Source organism: Malus sylvestris, chromosome 13 (assembly GCF_916048215.2).
Source record: "Malus sylvestris chromosome 13, drMalSylv7.2, whole genome shotgun sequence".
In the NCBI taxonomy this organism is placed as follows: Eukaryota; Viridiplantae; Streptophyta; class Magnoliopsida; order Rosales; family Rosaceae; genus Malus; species Malus sylvestris.
Window position 1 is genome coordinate 16,314,889 of NC_062272.1, and position 20,599 is coordinate 16,335,487.

The window sequence follows — 20,599 nt, forward strand, 5'->3', positions numbered from 1 at the left end:
CCGAAGCCAAAGCCGAGGCACCCGGATTACAAGCCCACGAAGAACACGGGCACGTTTTGCTGCTACCACGAGCATAACGGCCATGACGGCGAGAAGTGTATCACCCTTCGTGATCATATTGAAGCTTTGGCACGTGAAGGAAAAATTGATCAATTCCTCCTTCACCCTCTAAGGGGTAACCGTAACCAACGCCAGGTAAATGTGATATATTCCATAAGTGGTGGCACACCCATATCTAAATCTTCTAATAGGGCCATGAAAAATAGTGAACGAGTTTTAAGGTCTGGCCACCAAGTGTTTCATGTGGAAGACATCAGGGGAGGTAAGTATCAAAAGCCTAATTGGGATCTAATATGTTTCTACCATGAGGAAGAAAGAGGTACCATCTACCCTCACAACGACCCACTGATCGTGGAAGCTCACATAGCCAACTTTGAAGTACGACGAATCCTGGTAGACACGGGGGCTTCGGTCAATATCATGTTTGCTGAAGCTTTCAGGGCACTTAATGTAGTTGAACACTTGCTCGACCGCTCGATTTCCCCTCTAATAAGCTCTTCGGTGATATCGTGCAACGTTTGGGGAGCATACACTTACTTTTCACCATTGGTACAGGCCCTTACACAGCTACCATTACCACTAACTTCCTGGTGGTTGATTGCCTAACGGCATACAATGTCATCTTGGGACGCACAGGCATCAATGATCTCAAGGCCATGGTATCCACACATATGTTGTTGATGAAATTTCCAACCCCTATGGCAATGGTTACATTAGAGGAGATCAACTTAGTACACGATCATGTTACAACACTTCGGTCAAGCAACAACGCCTGTATGTGCCCAAGGAAACCCTTTTTATACATGATTAAGTCATAAAGACCAACCTAGACAAACCAACTTGGATCTTCACGGTGGCAACAGTCAACCTGACGATCATCGAGATGATTCTTTCACCCAGCAAGCACAATCCACTGAAGAGTTAGAGAAAGTCTCTATCTCAAAAGATTATCCTGATCGCATGGTGAAGATTGGTACCACTTTGTCACCACCCATTCGGTTGGCATTGATCTCTTTTTTGCAAGAGAACACTAAGGTATTCGCCTGGTCATACGAGGACATGCCAGGCATCTCTCCTGATATAATCTGTCATCGCTTAAGTATTGACCCCAAGACCAAGCCAGTGAGACAGAAGCGAAGATCTTATGACGCTGAACGGTATGAGGCAATGAAGGCAGAAGTTGAAAAACTCAAAGGCATAGGCTTCGTCCGCAAAGTCAATTATCCAACGTGGGTAGCAAATGTTGTCCTTGTTAAGAAGAATCCGACCAAGGAAAGTCTTATGCTCTAAAAGGTCTTGTGGAGAATATGTGTCGATTACATCGACCTCAACAAATGATGCCCAAAGGATAACTTTCCTCTTCCTTTCATAGACAAACTTATAGACTCTACAACAGGGTGTGAACTCCTGAGCTTCATGGATGCTTACTCAGGATATAACCAAATCCTCATGAACCCTCTGGACCAAGAACATACAGCCTTCACTATTGACAGTGGACTATATTGCTATAAAGTCATTCCTTTCGGCCTAAAGAATGCAGGAATGACTTATCAGAGACTGGTCAATTCAATGTTCGCCGAACAGATTGGGAAGAGCATGGAAGTTTACGTTGATGATATGCTAGTCAAGGGCAAACATGCTGACCAACACATCACCAACCTATCTGAAACTTTCACCATTCTGAAGAGGTATCGAATGAGGTTGAACCTCAACAAATGTGCCTTCGGCGTAGGCTCTGGCAAATTCTTAGGCTTCATGATAAGCCAACAAGGCATTAAGACTAATCCCGAGAAGATCAAAGTAATCCTCGACATGAAGGAACCGGTAACTTCAAAAGACATCCAAAGCCTTACTGGCAAGATGGCAGCCTTAACTAGGTTCATCTCTAAGGCCACAGACAGATGTGCTCCTTTCTTCAAAGCACTTAAGGGAAGTAAGAAGTACATTACATGGACTGGTGAATATGCTGAGGCATTCAAGAACCCCAAAGACTACATTGGTAAAGCCCATTTGCTCTCCAAACCTGAGGTTGGTGACACTCTCATTATCTATCTGTCAGTATCAGCTTCAGCAATAAGTTCTGTTCTCATTCGAAATAATGATAATGTCGAACGGTCTATCTACTACGCTAGCAAGGCCTTACAAGATGCGGAGACACGATACTTCAACATTGAGAAATTGGCTCTAACATTGGTCATGTCTGCTCGAAAACTTCGCCCTTACTTCCAAGCACACTCCATCATCGTGCTCACCAATCATCATCTTCGACAAATACTCCAAAGTCTTGACACTTCCGGGCGAATGATCAAATGGGCAATAGCATTGGCTGAGTTTAACATCTCCTACCAACCAAAGCCAGCTAAGAAGGGCCAAGCAGTGGCAGACTTCATCGCCGACTTCACATATCATGTTGACATTGTTTCTACGCCTAAAGAAGTGGTTTCATTACCTTCGGAAGCTTAGAAAATAGAACTAACAGCCCCAGCATGGAGTCTATATGTTGATGGCTCGTCCAACCAACAAGGTTGTGGAGCATGACTAGTCCTTACGACCCTTGACGAAGTGGCGATGGAGTATGCTATTCATTTCAAATTCAAGGCGTCGAACAATGAGGCCGAATATAAAGCCCTCCTAGCAGGCTTACATTTGGCCAAACACCTTGGGGTTAAACGAATTGATATCTTCAGTGACTCCTAATTGGTGGTTAACCAGGTCACCAACAACTTTGACGCTAAGGATAGCTTCATGGTAGCATATCTGGCACAAACACAATTATTGTTCAAGCACTTCCACTACCAGATCACCCAAATTCCTCGAGCGGCAAACAGTCATGCAGATGCTTTGGTTCGCCTTGCCTCAGCGGTGGAAGACAAGATTGGGAGAAAAATTCAAGTCGAATTGTTGGCAGCACCAAGCACCATGGCTGCGGAAGTGTGCAACTTATAATAAAAAGATAGTTGGATTACCCCAATTTATAGATTCCTTGCTCATGACACCCTTCCAAATGACAAAATCCAGGCTAAGCAGATTCGATACAAGGCTACCCGTTACTTGATCATTAATAACCAACTCTACAAGCGGGGTTTTAACCTACCATACCTAAGATGCCTTACTCCCGCAGAGGCGGAAACTGTCATTCGGGAAATACATGAAGAAGTCTGCGGAGATCATGCTGGATCTCAATCCCTAGCACACAAGGCTTTTCGCCAAGGATATTACTGGCCAACACTCCACTAAGATGCCATCAAAATATCCCACTCATGTGATAAATGTCAACACTACGCAACTATTCCTCACTTCCTTCCCGAACCGCTCACTCCTATGATCAGCCCTTGGCCCTTCGCCTAATGGGGACTTGATTTGATCGGCCCAATGCCTACAGGGAATGGCAAAGTTCGTTATGCAATCGTTACAGTTGACTACTTCACAAAGTAGGCCGAAGTATAACCCTTGGCAACCATTACTAAGGCAAAAATAGAAGACTTCGTATAGAAGAACATCCTTTGCAGATTCAGCATTCCCAATGCGATAGTCACTGACAACGGGCGACAGTTCAACAATAATAAGTTTAGAATGTTCTGCTCTAAGTTCAACATCAACTTATGTTTTGCCTCCCCAGCTCATCCCCAATCTAATCGACAAGTTGAAGCCATCAACAAAATAATCAAGCGAACTTTGAAAACTAGCTTGGACAAGGCTAAAGGTTGTTGGCCAGAATTTGTACCCCAAGTTCTTTGGTCATACCGCACTTCGTATCGAACATCAACAAGAGAAACCCCATTCTCACTTGCCTTTGGTACAGAGGTAGTTGTCCCAGTTGAGCTTAAGCAAGCAACGTTCCGAGTCCAGAAGTACGTGCAAAGCGAAAATGAAAAATAACTTACCCTCAACTTAGATCTAGTCGAGGAACACAGAAACCAGGCTCACTTGAGGAATGTCGCCTACAAGCAGTGCATCTCCAACTATTATGACTCCAAGGTCAAACCTCGTTCTTTCAAAGTGGGGGACTGTGTATTGAAGAAAAGATTACTCTGCGACAGAGTCCCGAGTGAAGGAACACTTAGTCCAAACTGGGATGGACCGTTTGAAGTTGTTGGCATTAGTCGCCCTGGCTCCTACAAGCTTAAAAGCTCCGATGGCAAGACTCTTGGCTATCCATGGAACGCTGATCACTTAAAGTAATATTACAAGTAAACTCACATTGTACAAGTGTTAAGCTTCAGCCGTTCGGCATCCTATGTAACGAAGACTATTTGGCATGAATTTAATAAAAAGGTGATTTAGACAACTCGGTCATAATCCTCTTACATTCCTAGCAATGAAACACTTGGGTTCAAAGCTTTAACATGAATGTTTCCAACATGAAACAAATTCTAAGTATATGTCAACAAGACTATACAAATAAACGAACAGCTTCACAGTATATTCGTTCAATCATACATTCCAACACATTCGTACATAAGCCAACTGTGCTTTGAAAGGGTTCAACATACTTTGTGTCATTCGACACTTGCTACAATGTGCCTAGACACCTTGCCCTTATTCTCGCCAACCAGGCGATGAAATGTGAAGAAAGAACTAATTTTCATGCCACCAACCAGGTGATGAAATGTACAACCCGTACTCTCTTTCATACCACCAACCAGGTGATGAATTGTACAACCCGTACTCTAATATCACTTGGCATCTTGCCACTCATGCCACCAACCAGGTGATGAAATGTACAACCCGTACTCTCCTTCATGCCACCAACTAGGTGATGAAATGTACGACCCGTACTCTAATATCATTTGGCAACTTGCCATTCATGCCACCAACCAGGTGAAGAAGGAACTCATCCTTGTGCCACCAACCAGGTGATGAAATATGATGAAAGGTGATGAAGGAACTCACATTCGTACCACCAACCAAGTGATGAAAGCAACTTACCATTCATTCCACGTACCAGAAGACGAGTGTTACAACTTGTACATGTGAACTCCTAGCATTCACAAATAATTAAAAACCCTGAAGCTTGACAACTCAACTAGAGGAGCACTTATGCTCAACAAGAGTTATAGTTACCAACAAAGTCTTATTGCAAGCCAACAACAACTTCAGTGCATGGCATACGAAGATAAAGCTATTCAGCCTTCTTACATCTGCTTTAAACATTTCCCCTCTGTAACAATGCAAACACTACAACTCGTAGAAAGCTTCACACTCTTGATCAAGACAGTGTGAAGCAAAACCAATTTATGGTGCCAACAAGAGCTTCATCAAAGGAGTTCAACCACAATTCTCAAAAGTTTCACACATTCTTGATCAAGACGGTGTAAAGCAAAACCAATTTATGGTGCCAACAAGAGCTTCATCAAAGGAGGGCAACCACAATTCTCAAAAGCTTCACACACTCTTGATCAAAATAGTGTGAAGCAAAACCAATTTATAGTGCCAACAAGAACTTCATCAATGGAGGGCAACCACAATTCTTAAAAGCTTCACACACTCTTGATCAAGACAGTGTGAAGCAAAACCAATTTATGGTGCCAACAAGAGCTTCATCAAAAGAGTTCAACCACAATTCTCAAAAGTTTCACACACCTTGATTAAGACAGTGTGAAGCAAAACCAATTTATGGTGCCAACAAGAGCTTCATCAAAGGATGGCAACCACAATTCTCAAAAGCTTCACACACTCTTGATTAAGACAGTGTGAAGCAAAACCAATTTATGGTGCCAACAAGAGATTCATCAATGGAGAGCAACCACAATTCTCAAAAGCTTCACACACTCTTGATCAAGACAGTGTGGAGCAAAACCAATTTATGGTGCCAACAAAAGCTTCATCAAAGGAGTTTAACCACAATTCTCAAAAGCTTCACACACTCTTGATCAAGACAATGTGAAGCAAAACCAATTTATGGTGCCAACAAAAGCTTCATCAATGGAGTGCAACTACAATTCTCAAACCTACAAAGGAAATTCAAGACTGTTCGAAGCAAATTCAATTTATATGGTTCATCCAAACCTTCGACTACTACAAGTTGTGGCTTGCATCACAATCTCTTGCTCAACAGTGTGGAAGCAAAATTTGTATATGTTGTCTCTCCCACATTTTCAAATTTCTAGTTTCCCAAAAAAAAAAAAAAAAATTCAACAAAACTTCACCTACAAAAGCTTCACACTATCTTGATCAATTCATGGTGCCCAACAAAGCTTCACCTACAAAAGCTTCAACACAAAAGCTTCACCCACAAAAGCTTCAACACAAAAGCTTCGCCATAAAATTTTTCACCCACAAAAGCTTGACCTACAAAAGCTTCACCCACGAAAGCTTCACCCACAAAAGCTTGACCTACAAAAGCTTCACCCACAAAAGTTTCACCCACAAAAGCTTCACCTACAAAAGCTTCACCCACAAAAGCTTCACCCAAAAGCTTCACCCACAAAAGCTTAACCCACAAAAGCTTCACCCACAAAAGCTTGACCTACAAAAGCTTGACCCACAAAAGCTTGACCAACAAAAGCTTGACCCACAAAACTTCACCCACAAAAGCTTCACCTACAAAACTTCAACACAAAAGCTTCACCTACAAAAGCTTCACACTATCTTGATCAAGATAGTGTGAAGCAAAATCAATTCATGGTGCCCAACAAAGCTTGACCTACAAAAGCTTCACCCACAAAAGATTCACTTACAAAAGCTTGACCCACAAAAGCTTAACCCACAAAAGCTTCACCTACAGAAGCTTGACCTACAAAAGCTTCACCTACAAAAGCTTGACCAACAAAAGCTTCACCTAAAAGCTTCACCTGCAAAAGCTTGACCAACAAAAGCTTAACCTACAAAAGCTTGACCCACAAAAGCTTTACCTAGAAAACTTCAACACAAAAGCCTCACCTACAAAAGCTTCACACTATCTTGATCAAGATAGTGTAAAGCAAAATCAATTCATAATGCCCAACAAAGCCTCAACCTCAAAGCTTCACCTACAAAGCTTTAACACCAAAGCTTCACCTACAAAGCTTTAAAATATATATATATTTAATTTTTTTTTTTCGAAAATTCAAAATTTCGAAAATTCAAAAAAAAAAATCGAAAAAAAAATTTTGGAAAAAAAAAAATTGCCTAGGCCTCCTCTTCTTTGGGCCTAACAACTTTCATAATAAATATATATGAAGAAGGAGGTTTAGGCTACCACTTAGAAAGGAAACGCCTCATTTGTCAACTCTCTCGACCGGAGACTTGGAGGACTCCTACCATATGCTACTGCACCTTGATACTCAAAAGTCTCATGACCACTCAGTGACTTGGATTTTTCAAGTCTCCAAACGAGAAGTTTTCCTCACTCGGGAAATTAAGGGAGCACTACCTCAACCTACACGCTTCACTCACAAAGCTTCAACATACAAGCTTCAACAAAAGGAAAAATTCAAAGAACTTAGTGAAGAAGGCCTTGGTGTATTTAACACAATACGTTGAAATGAAGCAAAGCTTTTTTATTGATATCTCCGATAAGTTACAAATATGTACATATACATGAATCAAAATAAACAAACAAGAGAGAGACTTCACAAATGTTGCTTAGGAGAAGTCTCAGCAGTCGGCAGAGCCTCAGAAAGAAGAGGTATCAGAGGGTGATTATTCGGAGCCTTAGTGCTAGGCAGAACCCCAGAAGGAAGAGCCATCGAAGGTTTATCATTTGGAGCTTCATTACGCGGCACAACCCCAGAAGACGAAGGGAATAAATGCCTTTGGAACAAACCCACAAACCTCTGATGATCAAGTAAAATCTAACCATCAGATTCCTGCAGCTGGTCGAGCTTCCTCTTCATGTTTGTAGCATAGTCATGTGCGAGCCTGTGCAACTGTTTATTCTCATGCTTGAGCCCTCTAATCTCCTGTTTGAGACTTATCACTTCAGCCGCCAATGATTCAACTTGGCGGGTTCAAGCAAATAAGCGTTGGGCCATATTAAACACAGAACCTGCACACTGAACACTGAGAGCCAGAGAATCCTTAACAGCCAACTCATCAGACCGTTTGGAAAGTAGTCTGTTATCTTTGGGATTGAGAAAGTTCCTAGCCACCACCGCAGCGGTCATATCATTCTTCATCACAGAGTCCCCAACAGTAAGAGGATCAGTAGGAGATAAGAAAGATGGGCGCCATATGTTGTCTAGAGAAGGCATTGCTGCCTCTTCACCAAAGTTCAAGTCAAAACGACGGTCAGATGGGCCAGACATTCTCAGAAATGATGAAGGAGAAATGAGGTGCAATAAATCTCTGAAGTAAGGGGAAAATTCCTACAAGCAATAACTCTATGAATATACTTCTTACACACAATTGGTGTCTTTATAAAAGAAAGAGCAACAGGGCCGTTGGTTCAAAAATCGAAGAGGCACCACTCTCCGGATTTCGAAGAGGCACCACTTTCCACACGTAACATCAGCTCCTCGAGTACCACAGATAACTTTGCCAAAGATCTCTGACAAAGTTTAGACACATAAATTTTGAAGATCCAGCTACCCTACTATTACCCACAAGGGTAAAGGAACAGCACCACTACTTGATAACTAGAAAGTCTTAATGTATGTCAACCTCCGTGCTCCGTGGCAAGGCGGACTAGCAAAAATGCCTAACCTTTACTCACATTCGAGAAAACACTCCCAATAAGATTGCTTGCTCAAAAATCGAAGAGGCACCGTTCTCTGAATCTCGAAAGCCAGATCCCCGATAGGATTGCTTGTTCGAAAACCAAAGAGGCACCGCTCTCCAAACTTCGAGAGCCAGATTTCCTTGGATAAAGCTTATCTGCAATCTTCACACGCAACATCAGCTTTCCATATACCATTTTTTCAAAGCGCTCTGACAAAGTTAAAACATGTAAAGCTTGCAGCTCCCACTACATTGTTATGACCAAGAAGGGTAAAGGAATAACATTATTACTTGCTCAAAAATCGAAGAGGTACCGCCCTCCAACTCTCTAGAGCCAGACTCCTAACAGGATTACTTTCTCAAAAATCGAAGAGGCACTGCTCTCCGAATCTCAAGAGCCAGACTCCTAACAGGATTGCTTTCTCAAAAATCGAAGAAGCACCGTTCTCCAAATCTCGAGAGCCAGATCCCCGACAGGATTGCTTGTTTAAAAATCGAAGAGGCATCACTCTCTGAACTTCGAGAGCCAGATTTCCTTGGATAAAGCTTGTCTGCAATCTTCACACGCAACATCAGCTTTCCAGATACCACATACCACTTTTTCAAAATGCTCTGACAAAGTTAAAACACGTGAAGCTTGCAGCTCCCACTACATTGCTACAACCAAGAAGGGTAAAGGAATAACATTACTACTTGTTGTTAGGGAGACTCCTATATATGTTGACATCCATCCTCTACGGACAGGGAGACCTGCAAAAATGCTCAACCCTTCTTCATATCTGAGAGGGCACTCCCAACGAAGCCTCTCGAAATACTCAGCTTTCTCCCCCCCCCCCAATAATACATATGCAAACCAGCCACACCAGAGCAAGAGTATCTCATATCATCAGGGTCAAAAGCAAGAGTATCCCATATCATGCTTTTTCCCTGTCTTTTCCTTTGCCCTTGTTCTTACCTGCAAGACAAGGAGAAAGAAAGCAATCAGTCAGCACTTGGAATCAAGCTTCCAATCAGGAACTGACTGCCTAAAACCCCTTACCTGATTACTTACCTGGCATTGCTCTCGAGTACTCATCTTCAACATCTTATGCTTCTAGAAAAGATACCACATCTACCTGAGGAACAGATAGGGCAAGTGAGAAGGATACAAGGAAGCATGTGGAGACAAGCGCAACGGAACATGTGCCGATTCATCTATTACTTCGTCAACAGCAAAAGTATCCCATATCATCAAGGTCGAACGCACTCTTGATTTGATGAACTTGTTTTGACCCTTAAATTCTTGAGTCGGCCTTATACTCTCGAGAAAACCAGAAAACCCTCCAGCCCAATTCAAGAATAAGCCTGTGGAAAGTTACTTCTTCAAAAGCAAAAGTATCTCATATCATCCCTTCTCCATTTGCTTCTCCTTATCCTTGTTGCTATTTACGACACAAGGAGAATGAGAACAATAAACCAGAAGCTGAAGTCGAACCTCCGATCCAGGTTGCTTGCTTGGAAGTCTGATTGATTACCTTGTCTGTTACCTTTTTCAGCAAATCTCCTAGCTTGGCGACTTGGGGGACTCCTACTATAGGTTTTTGTATCGCACTTAACCAAGCCCGAAACTACAAGTAAGCTTCAAGTGAAATTGATACATTACCTTGTGCATCTTCATCAGTAAAAGATACCACCCCAGGATGAAGGAAAAATATTCTAGAGAAGATGCCACAACTACGTATGAGACAGATAAGGCAAGTGAAAATGATACCACACTTCGGTACTTAGAAGTTTCGTGATTACTCAATGGCTTGGATCTTGCAAGTCCCCAACCGAGGAGCTTCCCTCACTCGGGAACTTGGGGGAGCACTGTTTGTATCATACTTGACCAATCTCGAAACTACTGAGCACCGATCAATGTTATACCGTCAAGGACCCAGAAGAGTTTCCCTCCAACCAGGAGGCCAATCACAGCGCAACACGTGTCGACATCATAAGTCAATCATAGCGCGACACGTGTCAACATCAAAAGCCAATCACAACACGACATGTGTCAATGTCAGAATGAAACTAGAAACTCTCTTCTATAAATAGAGATCATTCTCTCACAATATTTCCTAATGTCATTTGTACTAAATCATTCACTAGTACTCACTAAATGAGAGCTGAAACCTATGTACTTGTGTAAACTCTTCACAATTAATGAGAACTCTTCTACTCCGTGGACGTAACCAATCTGGGTGAACCACGTACATCTTGTGTTTGCTTCCCTGTCCCTATCTGTTTACTTACTTATCCACACTAGTGACCGGAGCAATCTAGCGAAGGTCACAAACTTAACACTTTCTGTTGTACCAAAGTCCTCGCTGACTTTGTGCATCAACAGAGTACATAGAAGATACCACTACCCTGTGATCAGTACATCATCAGCAGTTTTTTATGATGAAATTAGAGGCCTAGAGCATCTCCAAATAAGGCTTCAAAAAGCCCACAATAGCATTAATAGTAAAAAAAACACAGCTTTAATGTTTTCCAATCGAAATCTCAATTCCTACGTGGATTGACACTAAAGGTGGTTGTTGTCAAATTTGACATCAATTTCAAATCTATTTTTAGCAATTAATAAATGTTTTTGTACTATTTTTATTATCATTTTTTGTTCTAAAAATGATTATTACAATTATGATGATGTAGTACAACATACATCTTCAAACTTAAAATGTTTGAAATTTGACATCTCATTTGAAGATGACCTATTGACTTCTCACAAATGATTTTGATGATGTAGTATTTGCACTCAAGGTTCTAAACGACGCTAAACGCTAGTTAGGTGGCGAGTTGGGGCCTAGTGCCTAGACGGCTAGACGGGGCCTAGACGGGTGCCTAGGCGGACTAGGCAGATTTAAGTAAATCTATTATTGTTCATGTAAATAAATGTCTGTTATATTTAAAATATATATAATTTCATCAAAAACTAAAAAATATAATAACATATATATTATGAAGTATTGGAACATAATGAAAATATAGGGAACAAGCACATAATGTGTGTTCATTTAAGCATTCAACTAGTCTCTTACAACTTATTGAAAAAATAAAATGCAAAAACAAAAGTTATCTGTTTTTTTGTCTAAGTGAGTCATAACTTAGGCAGGTGCATAGGCGGTCTAGGCGTCCTTTCCTAATTTTCAAACGTCTAAGCATTAATCGGGACGGTGACCTGCCTAGCGCCGCCTGCCTTGCGCCTAGGTAGCGCTAGGCGAGGATTTTTAAAACAGTGTTTGCACTACAAGCTTAAAAACCACAAATGATTTTGATGATGTAGTATTTGCACTACAAGCTTAAAAACCACATGTCAACATGTAATGAATCAGTTTAATGTAGTAATTTACGCGTTCTCTTTTCTTCCTACACTTCTCTTTTTTAATGTATAAATAAAAAAGAATCAATAAACAAAAACACGAGCAAAAACAGAGAATAAATAAAAACTGACTAAAACGGAGAAGAACAAAGCGTGAAGATCACTACCCTAAACTACTTAGCAATTTCATTTGCATAACTCAAACAGAAATAAGAACTCATTTATTTAGTTTTTTGAATGGCACAAAGCTAGAATTGTTTAAGCCTTTCCACACACAAAAAGCTCACTCTACATGAGCCCTAATTCGAAAGTATTCCAGCACAGCCGACCAGTGCCACTGGTGCTCTCTGCTTACACTACTTTTATTATTACGTCCCATACGACGTAGTACTTAGACACATGAGTCTCTCTCCCCATTCATATTTCTTCCCTACTAATATTACTCAGATATCTTAATTAAACAAGTTAATTAGATTACGCCAGCAAACTCCAAAGTTGAAGACAACGGATGGCTTCTCCCTCTTCCCTTCTTAGTTGGCACAAAGTAAGATTCCTGCTGCTCGCCAAAGATTCTTTCCATCTCTTGCCCAAATGCTAGCCGCTTAGCCTCCCTATCCATCTGATTCATTATGTTATCCTTTTGCCCTGCATTTACAACAATCCAGATTACATATTAAGCTATTAGTTATACAATTAACCTCGTCTCATTTGTTTTATGGTGGAATCTTGTGTTTTATGATGGAATCTTAACTTCAGAGTTATTTCTCCTTATTTGTTGAGGACAATTTGATAATTTCTCCTTATTTGTCGAGGACAATTTGATATATATACTTGACATATATACAAAGATATCTCATTAAAACTACAAGTTACTAGTACTGGTCTAGCTAGTAAGTAGGAGGTTTCAGGTTGAAATCCCCACACCCCTCAATATAAATAATATCGTTCCGTAAAAAATAAAAATTGTACAATTAAACACACCCGATTAGTTAAAAATTGTAATTAATTAGAAGTAATACTGTTTCTGGCTTGATTATAGTCTACCTGCAAGGAAGTTCCTCATGTTGTTTTGGGCATTGAGTCCGAATCCCAGGATTCGGATGTTCTGGTTTTGGTTGCCATTGTTGTTCTGGGCAACAAAGGCAACAGGATGACCAGCTGGGACAACGAAAGCATCACCAGGTGACAGCTGAGCAGCGACCTTCGTGAACCTTCCACTGTGCTCTCCCTGCTCTTGTTGTTCCATCATCCCTTGGCCTTGCATTTGGCTTGCCAAGTGGGGGCACGCCATTTCGACACGTACATTTCCTTCCACAACGTACATCAAGAATGTAGCTTCTGAATTAAAGTGTGGCACCATCATAGTTTGCTGCAAAATTTTGAATAGAATTTCATTAGCCAAATGTACTAATCAAAATTAGTGTACAATAAAATTACATTAAGGGAGGTTTATGCCTTGCCTATTGGAATAAATTAAAGGAAAATTTTTCAAATTCCAATTGTTCTGAAATGATCCAAGAATATGTTGTCGGTCAAATATTGAAGGCATATTAATGAAATCTCGAAAATTGATCATTTCAGCAATTGAAGATTTGTATTTTCCTCATTTCAACTGATTTCCCTTTAATTAATTTGTTTTGTGATATATGTTTGCATTAGCATTACTTGGTTCATCTCAATGCAACTGACTGAGACATCCATGTCCTGGAACTGATTGAATTCTTCAGGGCGAGCCTCAAAGAACTGGCCATAGTTGTTGGAGTGCACAGGTGTTTGTTGTCTCAGATTGAACGGACCCTGAGACTGTCGGCGTCCTTCACGCCTGGCTGAAGAAGGACGTTGACTCAATGCCTCAAGTTGCTCCTTTGGGGGTCTCATGACCATGCCTTGGCCCCTTTGTTGTCTAAAGCCCTGCTCTAGCTGCTCTCTTGGGGTCTGATCAGATAGTTAATAGTTGTTAATTAGAGCCTAACTAATTTAGGTGAACAAATGAAATCAAATAAAGGGTTATAGAACAAAAATTATGATTTGTAACTTACATTGAAGGCAGATTCAAGAATGTCATTGCTGAAAACGCTGAAGTATGACTCGGGATTTCCAGAACCAGCAGGGAAGAATTCCTGCAAAAAGTTGGGCACTGTTTTAAATTGCCAACCCCAAATATTAACTAGAACAAAATTCAAGTTTTTGTGTGGAAATTTATATGGGTTTGTGGGTAATTAATAGCTGAAAAATATAAAAATAAAAAAAAATACCAAAACAAATATTGATGAAACGAAGTGATGATTGGTTACCTCAAATCGGCCAGGACTGTTAACAGAGCGGATGAGCTTTGCAATTTGAAGAGATTCATCATTGTTATTGTTAATTAAGTAGGTAGTAGCCCCTGCAGGAACTCTAATCACATCTCCATGTTCCATGTTGAAGGACTCCTTTCTATCTTTCATCAGAAGAGTACAGATACATTGTCCTGAAATCGCAGAGTAAAGAAAATATGAAGATATTAGAGCTTATGATAATATAACTTCATATAAGAAAAATGATTGGGAATGGAGGACTAACTCACCGTTGAGAACCACGAAAATCGCTTCAGCATCATAATGGTGTGGGAGAACAAAAATGTTAGGCATTGCCTCAAAGATGGCCAAGCGGTAGTTCTTAATGCCGCGAAGAAGCTCACTCTTTCCGAACCTCTCAAGCACATGAAGACTGCCTTCATTGGACTGGAACCGTGACTGAAACATCTGTGATGGGAAGTAGAAGGGATTGTTCCTCTGACCCCCCATCATCTGATCCTCTTCTCTTTGTCCATGTGGGTTCTGATGAACTCTTCCTGTGCTGCCTCCCTGCTGCTGCTGTCCTTATTGCCTCATTTGATCTTGGCACTCTTGAAGACACTGATGCTGCTTTTTGATAGAAAATTTATGATTGTATTTTCTTAGTCAATAAGATTACAACAGATGGTTATATATACAACTAATAAACCTATAAAAATGATAGCTCATCTAACTGATTTACAGCTCATGAAAACTAACTATATCAGAAAAATATCTTCTAAGTTTTATCTTTTACAATATTAGCCTTAATATCCCCCCTCAAACTAAACGAAGGTTGTCGCAGAGCAAGTTTGTGACGGAGAAGATGAAACCGAGCTTTAGACAAAGGCTTTGTGCAAATATCAGCAAGCTGATCTTGGGTGCAGATGAAGTGAACCGAAAGAGCGTTAGACAAAACCTTCTCTCGGATATAGTGGTAATCAAGTTCAACATGCTTTGTCCGAGCATGGAAGACAGGATTTTTCGCAAGATGCATAGCAGAAATGTTGTCACACCAGAGCTTAGGAGGAGAGGGAAGGGTCAGACCGACATCAATCAAAAGCTTGCAGATCCAGGTGAGTTCAGCAGCAGAGTTGGCTAGAGAACGATACTCAGCTTCAGTGGAAGAGCGGGCCACAGTAGGCTGTTTCTTAGCACTTCAGCTAAGTAAAGATGTACCAAGGAAGATACAGAAACCACCAGTGGAACGACGATCCAGGGAGCAGCCGGCCCAATCAGCATCAGAGAAGGCATTGATGCTAAGAGGTGTGGGAGTTTTAGAAAACCACAATCCAAGTTCAAGAGTACCCTTGAGGTACCGAAGAATCCGCTTGACAGTTTGAAGATGGGATTCCCGTGGTTGATGCATGAATTGACACACCAAGTTGACTGCAAAGGACAGGTCAGGCCGAGACCAAGTCAGGTATTGCAATCCACCAACGAGGGACCGATATTCTGTGGGATCAGATAAGAAGGGAGAAGCATGATCCAGAGGAGATGTACTGAGGGGAGTTGCACAAGGTTTGGCACCATCCATTTTGGATTTCTGAAGTAGATCCAAAATGTATTTTGTCTGAGAAAGAAAAATACCAGAGGACGACCGGTGTATTTCCAGGCCAAGAAAATAGTGCAGTGGGCCCAAATCCTTGATAGGAAACAAAGCACTGAGCTGAGAGATTGTAGCTTGACAAGCTCGAGCATCAGGACCGGTAACAAGGATATCATCAACATAAACAAGAATGAATACCAATGTAGGATCCTTTTTAACGAAGAGGGAATGATCATTCTGTGAACCATGGAAACCAAGAGAAGAAAGAGCAGAATAGAGTTTCTCATACCATGCCCGAGGGGCTTGCTTGAGCCCATACAAGGACTTGTGCAGTCTACAGACATGAGTTGGCTTTGTAGGATCTTCAAAGCATGATGGCTGAACCATAAACACAGATTCAGAGAGGTCCCCATGCAGAAAAGCATTGCTAACATCCAATTGATTTAGAAACCAATCGAATTGAGCTGCCAAAGTAAGAAGTAACCGAATAGTGACAGGTTTTGCAACAGGACTGAAGGTCTCCGTATAATCCAGACCATGTTGCTGATGGAACCCTTTCGCAACAAGCCGGGCTTTATACCGAGCAATAGTGCCATCGGGGTTCCTCTTAATGCGGAAAACCCATTTGCAACCGACCAAGTTTTGAGAAGGCTGAGATGGAACAAGAGACCAAGTGCCAGTACTGAGCAAGGCATTGAACTCTTCCTGCATAGCCTGCCGCCAATGAGGGTGTTTGGAGGCTTGTAAGTAGGTATTAGGAATATAGTCTAGAGATAAAGAAGAGGGAAGGGGATGCTTAGTTGCTGTGTAGGCTTTAGGCTTGTAGATCCCAGACTTAGAGCGAGTTTGCATAGGGTGATTATTAACCGGAGATGAAGGAGGAGGAGGGACTTGAGGTGGTAGAGAAGGAGAGGAGGGAAGGGAAGTAGAAGGTCCAGGATTAGGAGTTGAAGAAGAAGAAGAAGTGGACGGAGACAAAGATGTGATAATAGGAGTGGTAAATGTTAAAGATGTGGGAATAGGATTGGGACAGGTACTGAGAAGTGGAGACAGAGAGGAAGAGGAAGGAATGTGATGAAAAGGAAAATGAAGTTCATTAAAGAGCACATGACGGGAGATATAAATCCGTTTTGTCACAACATCGAGACACTTGTATCCTTTATGTTGCAAACTATACCCCAAAAATACACAAGGCTGACTTTTGGGATCAAGTTTCGAGTGAACATAAGGTTTTAACCAGGGAAAGCACTGGCAGCCAAATATTTTGAGTGTATGATAATCTGGAGGCTTGTGAAATAGAGATTCCCAGGGAGAACACTGAGAGGCAGTAGGAAGCCGATTAATCAGATATATAGATGTAGCAAAAGCATCAATCCAAAATTCATGGGGAACTTTAGAGGCAGCAAGAAGGGTGCGCGCAGTCTCAACAATGTGCCTGTGCTTCCTTTCAGCACAACCATTCTGTTCGAGGGTGTGAGGACAGGTAAGTTGATGTATGATGCCATGTGTTTTCAAGAAACAGGAGAATTGAGTACTAGTAAATTCCCCACCAGAATCGGATCGCAAAGTCACAATCTTAGTACACAACAGATTCTCAACCATAGACTTGAATTGAGTAAACACAGTGAAAGCTTCAGATTTGTATTTAAGTGGAAAGAACCAGCAATATTTGGAAAAATCATCAACAAAAATGATATAGTAGCGGAAACCGTGAACAGAACTAACTGGTGAGGGACCCCATATATCAGTATGTAAAAGCTCCAAAGGCTTGCTTGATGAACAAGAAACAGAAGAAAATGGTAGTTTTGAACATTTTCCCATCGCACAACTAGAACACATAGACTGAAGGGAACTACCAGTGAAAGAAATACAAGAAGTTGAAGCAATCTTATTCATTATTCGAGATGAAGGATGGCCTAATCTTTGATGCCATATATCTTGAGAGGCCTTGGATATTGCTGCAAAAGCATGTTGAGCACCAACAGAAGAATTTGTAGTAGAAAAGGGATAGAATCCGTCGCGTACAGGTCCTTTAAAAAGCACCTTCTCCGAAGAAAGGTCCTTCACAAGAAAGTGGAAAGGATACAGGTGAACTGAGCATTGATTATCAAGAATGAATTTGTTGGCAGAAAGCAAATCTTGCTTTAAGGCAGGAACATGTAAAACATTCTTAAGATCAAAGCAGTGAGTATTAGTAGAGACACGAGAAAAGCCAAGATGGAGAATAGGCAAACCTTTGCCATCGCCAATGTAGACTTGTTCAGGACCAGAGTAGGATTCAGGATTTTGTAGTTTTGCATAGGAGTTTGTCATGTGAGAAGAAGCTCCAGAATCAAGCAACCAGGTGTGGGGAGATGAAGATGTAGTAGCACAAAAAGCAGATTGGGACGGAGCACCAAAATTAGGATTGAGGCGTTGGGAACACTCCATAGCTTCATGGTCAAATTGCTTGCAAATTTGACAAGTCAGTCGTTTGCCAAAGTTAAAGGAATTTGAGTTGTTGTTGAATCTGAAGCCACGATTCTGAAAATACCGCTGATTATTAGGCCTGGTGTAGTGATTGCGCTGAATATTACCCCTGAAATTTCCACGATTTTGCGAACTTCGGAGATGCGAGCCACGGCCTTGATTTGAAGAAGAAGTGGAGAAACTCTGAGCAATGTAAGCCTGAGAGGGAGGAGGATCAGTAGGTGTAGGCAAAATACCAGTAGAAGTATTAAAGGCTTGGATCGGTGCAGAGGAAAATTTCTTCCGATTTTCGATCTGAATCTCTTTACTCAACAAAAGACCGTGGAGTTCATCAAGAGTTGTAGAACCGACTCGGAATTGAACAGCATCTACAAAGGAGTCAAATTCAGGAGGTAAACCATGAAGTGTAACAGAGATTAACTCAGAATCATCAACCGGAGCACCAGCGCTGGCCAAAGCATCAGCAATTTCTTCAATCCGTTGAAGAAACAAGGCGGCGGAGGATTCACCTTTGGTAATGGTGCGAAGCCGAGATCGGAGCTCATGAATGTGAGAGTGCGACGCCGTTGCAAGTCTTGATTCAAGTTTAGACCAGAGCTCGCGAGAAGAATTGACAACAACAGTATAATGGATCAAAGAATCAGAAAGAGTTGAATTTATCCAGATTAGGATGTTCTGATCATTTTCATACCAAGAAACAAACTCAGGATTCAAGATTGACGTGCGATTTCCAGAAGAATCACAGAGATACTTCGGCGGAGCCACTTGAGATCCATCGACAATGCCAGTAAGATTATAGCGCCGGAAGATCGGAGCAAATAGTGCACTCCATGTGAGATAGTTGGTGGTAGTGAGCTTAATCGGGACCATTGAACCAATATTCTGGATGGTAATGGAAGAAGGTGACGGAGAAACACCGTGAGAAGACGAGTCATGACCAGAGGAAGGAGACGCCGCCATGGAAGACGATTAGGGTTGCGATTGGGAAGAAAGAGAAGGCGATTAGGGTGACGATTGGGAAGAAAGAGGCGGTGCGAAAGCAGTGTTTAGGGAAAGGATCGAGAGAGAGTCGTAAGACAGATGGCGAGAGATACCATGATAGAAAATTTATGATTGTATTTTCTTAGTCAATAAGATTACAACAGATGGTTATATATACAACTAATAAACCTATAAAAATGACAGCTCATCTAACTGATTTACAGCTCATGAAAACTAACTATATCAGAAAAATATCTTCTAAGTTTTATCTTTTACAATATTAGCCTTAATACTTTTGGCCACGCTGTGATTTGCAACGCTGTTGACATTGCTGTTGTCCCTGTTGCCTCATTTGATCTTGGCATTCTTGCATACACTCGTGTTGCTTTTGGCCGCGCTGCGACTGGCAACTCTGCTGACATTGTTGTTGCTCATATTGTTGTTGTCCTTGTTGTCCTTGTTGCCTCATTTGATCTTGGCACTCTTGCAGACACTGATGCTGCTTTTGGCCACGCTGCGATTGGCAACGCTGCTGACATTGCTGCTGTCCCCGTTGCCTCATTTGATCTTGGCATTCTTGCATACACTGGTGCTGCTTTTGGCCGCGCTGCGACTGACAACGCTGCTGACACTGCTGCAGCTCATGATGGTTAGAAACATAACTTTCTAACTCCCCACCTTGTCCTCCCTCAATTTGCTGGTGGCAAATCTTCTGGCATATCTCCGACGACTGAATGATCTGTTGGCATTGTTCGTGGCACTGCTCGAACTGTCGTTGCTGGATGCACTGCCTTTGACAATGTTCCAGCGGGACCCGAGTTCCCTGCTTCTCACACTCCTGTCGGCATTCCTGACCATGAGATTGGCTGTACCACACCAGCTCGCCAGCAACCGGAGAACCCGACCAGGGCCCCATATTCTTGCAACGGGCCAAACACGCGGAGATCTTTGGAAGGCCTTGGAAGTCCATACATTCTTGTTGACATTGCTGGTCTTTATCTAGACCAAGAGTGGAAGACACAGAGAAAGCAAGTAAAAGAGAAGACACCAACAACAAGAAAGGAAGCCAAGCGTTGGAATTGATCACCATGGTTGCTAAATTTCTTTAATTTTATGCTTCTGTGGGAAGAATGGCTTAAAGGGTTCGCGTATTTATACAAGATTAAAGGTTGAGCGTGCATGTAAATTTGTCCACACATTACATGCAAGGTGACTAGTGTCGATGGCGAAATCTTGACGTGTCAA

At 41.7% G+C, this 20,599-nt stretch overlaps 1 pseudogene; it reads right to left on the reverse strand.

Annotated features, from left to right (window-relative positions):
• Positions 1-12,343: 12,343 nt before the first annotated feature.
• Positions 12,344-20,455, reverse strand: LOC126595735 (vicilin Jug r 2.0101-like; annotated as a pseudogene).
• Between the last annotated feature and the right edge of the window lie 144 nt (positions 20,456-20,599).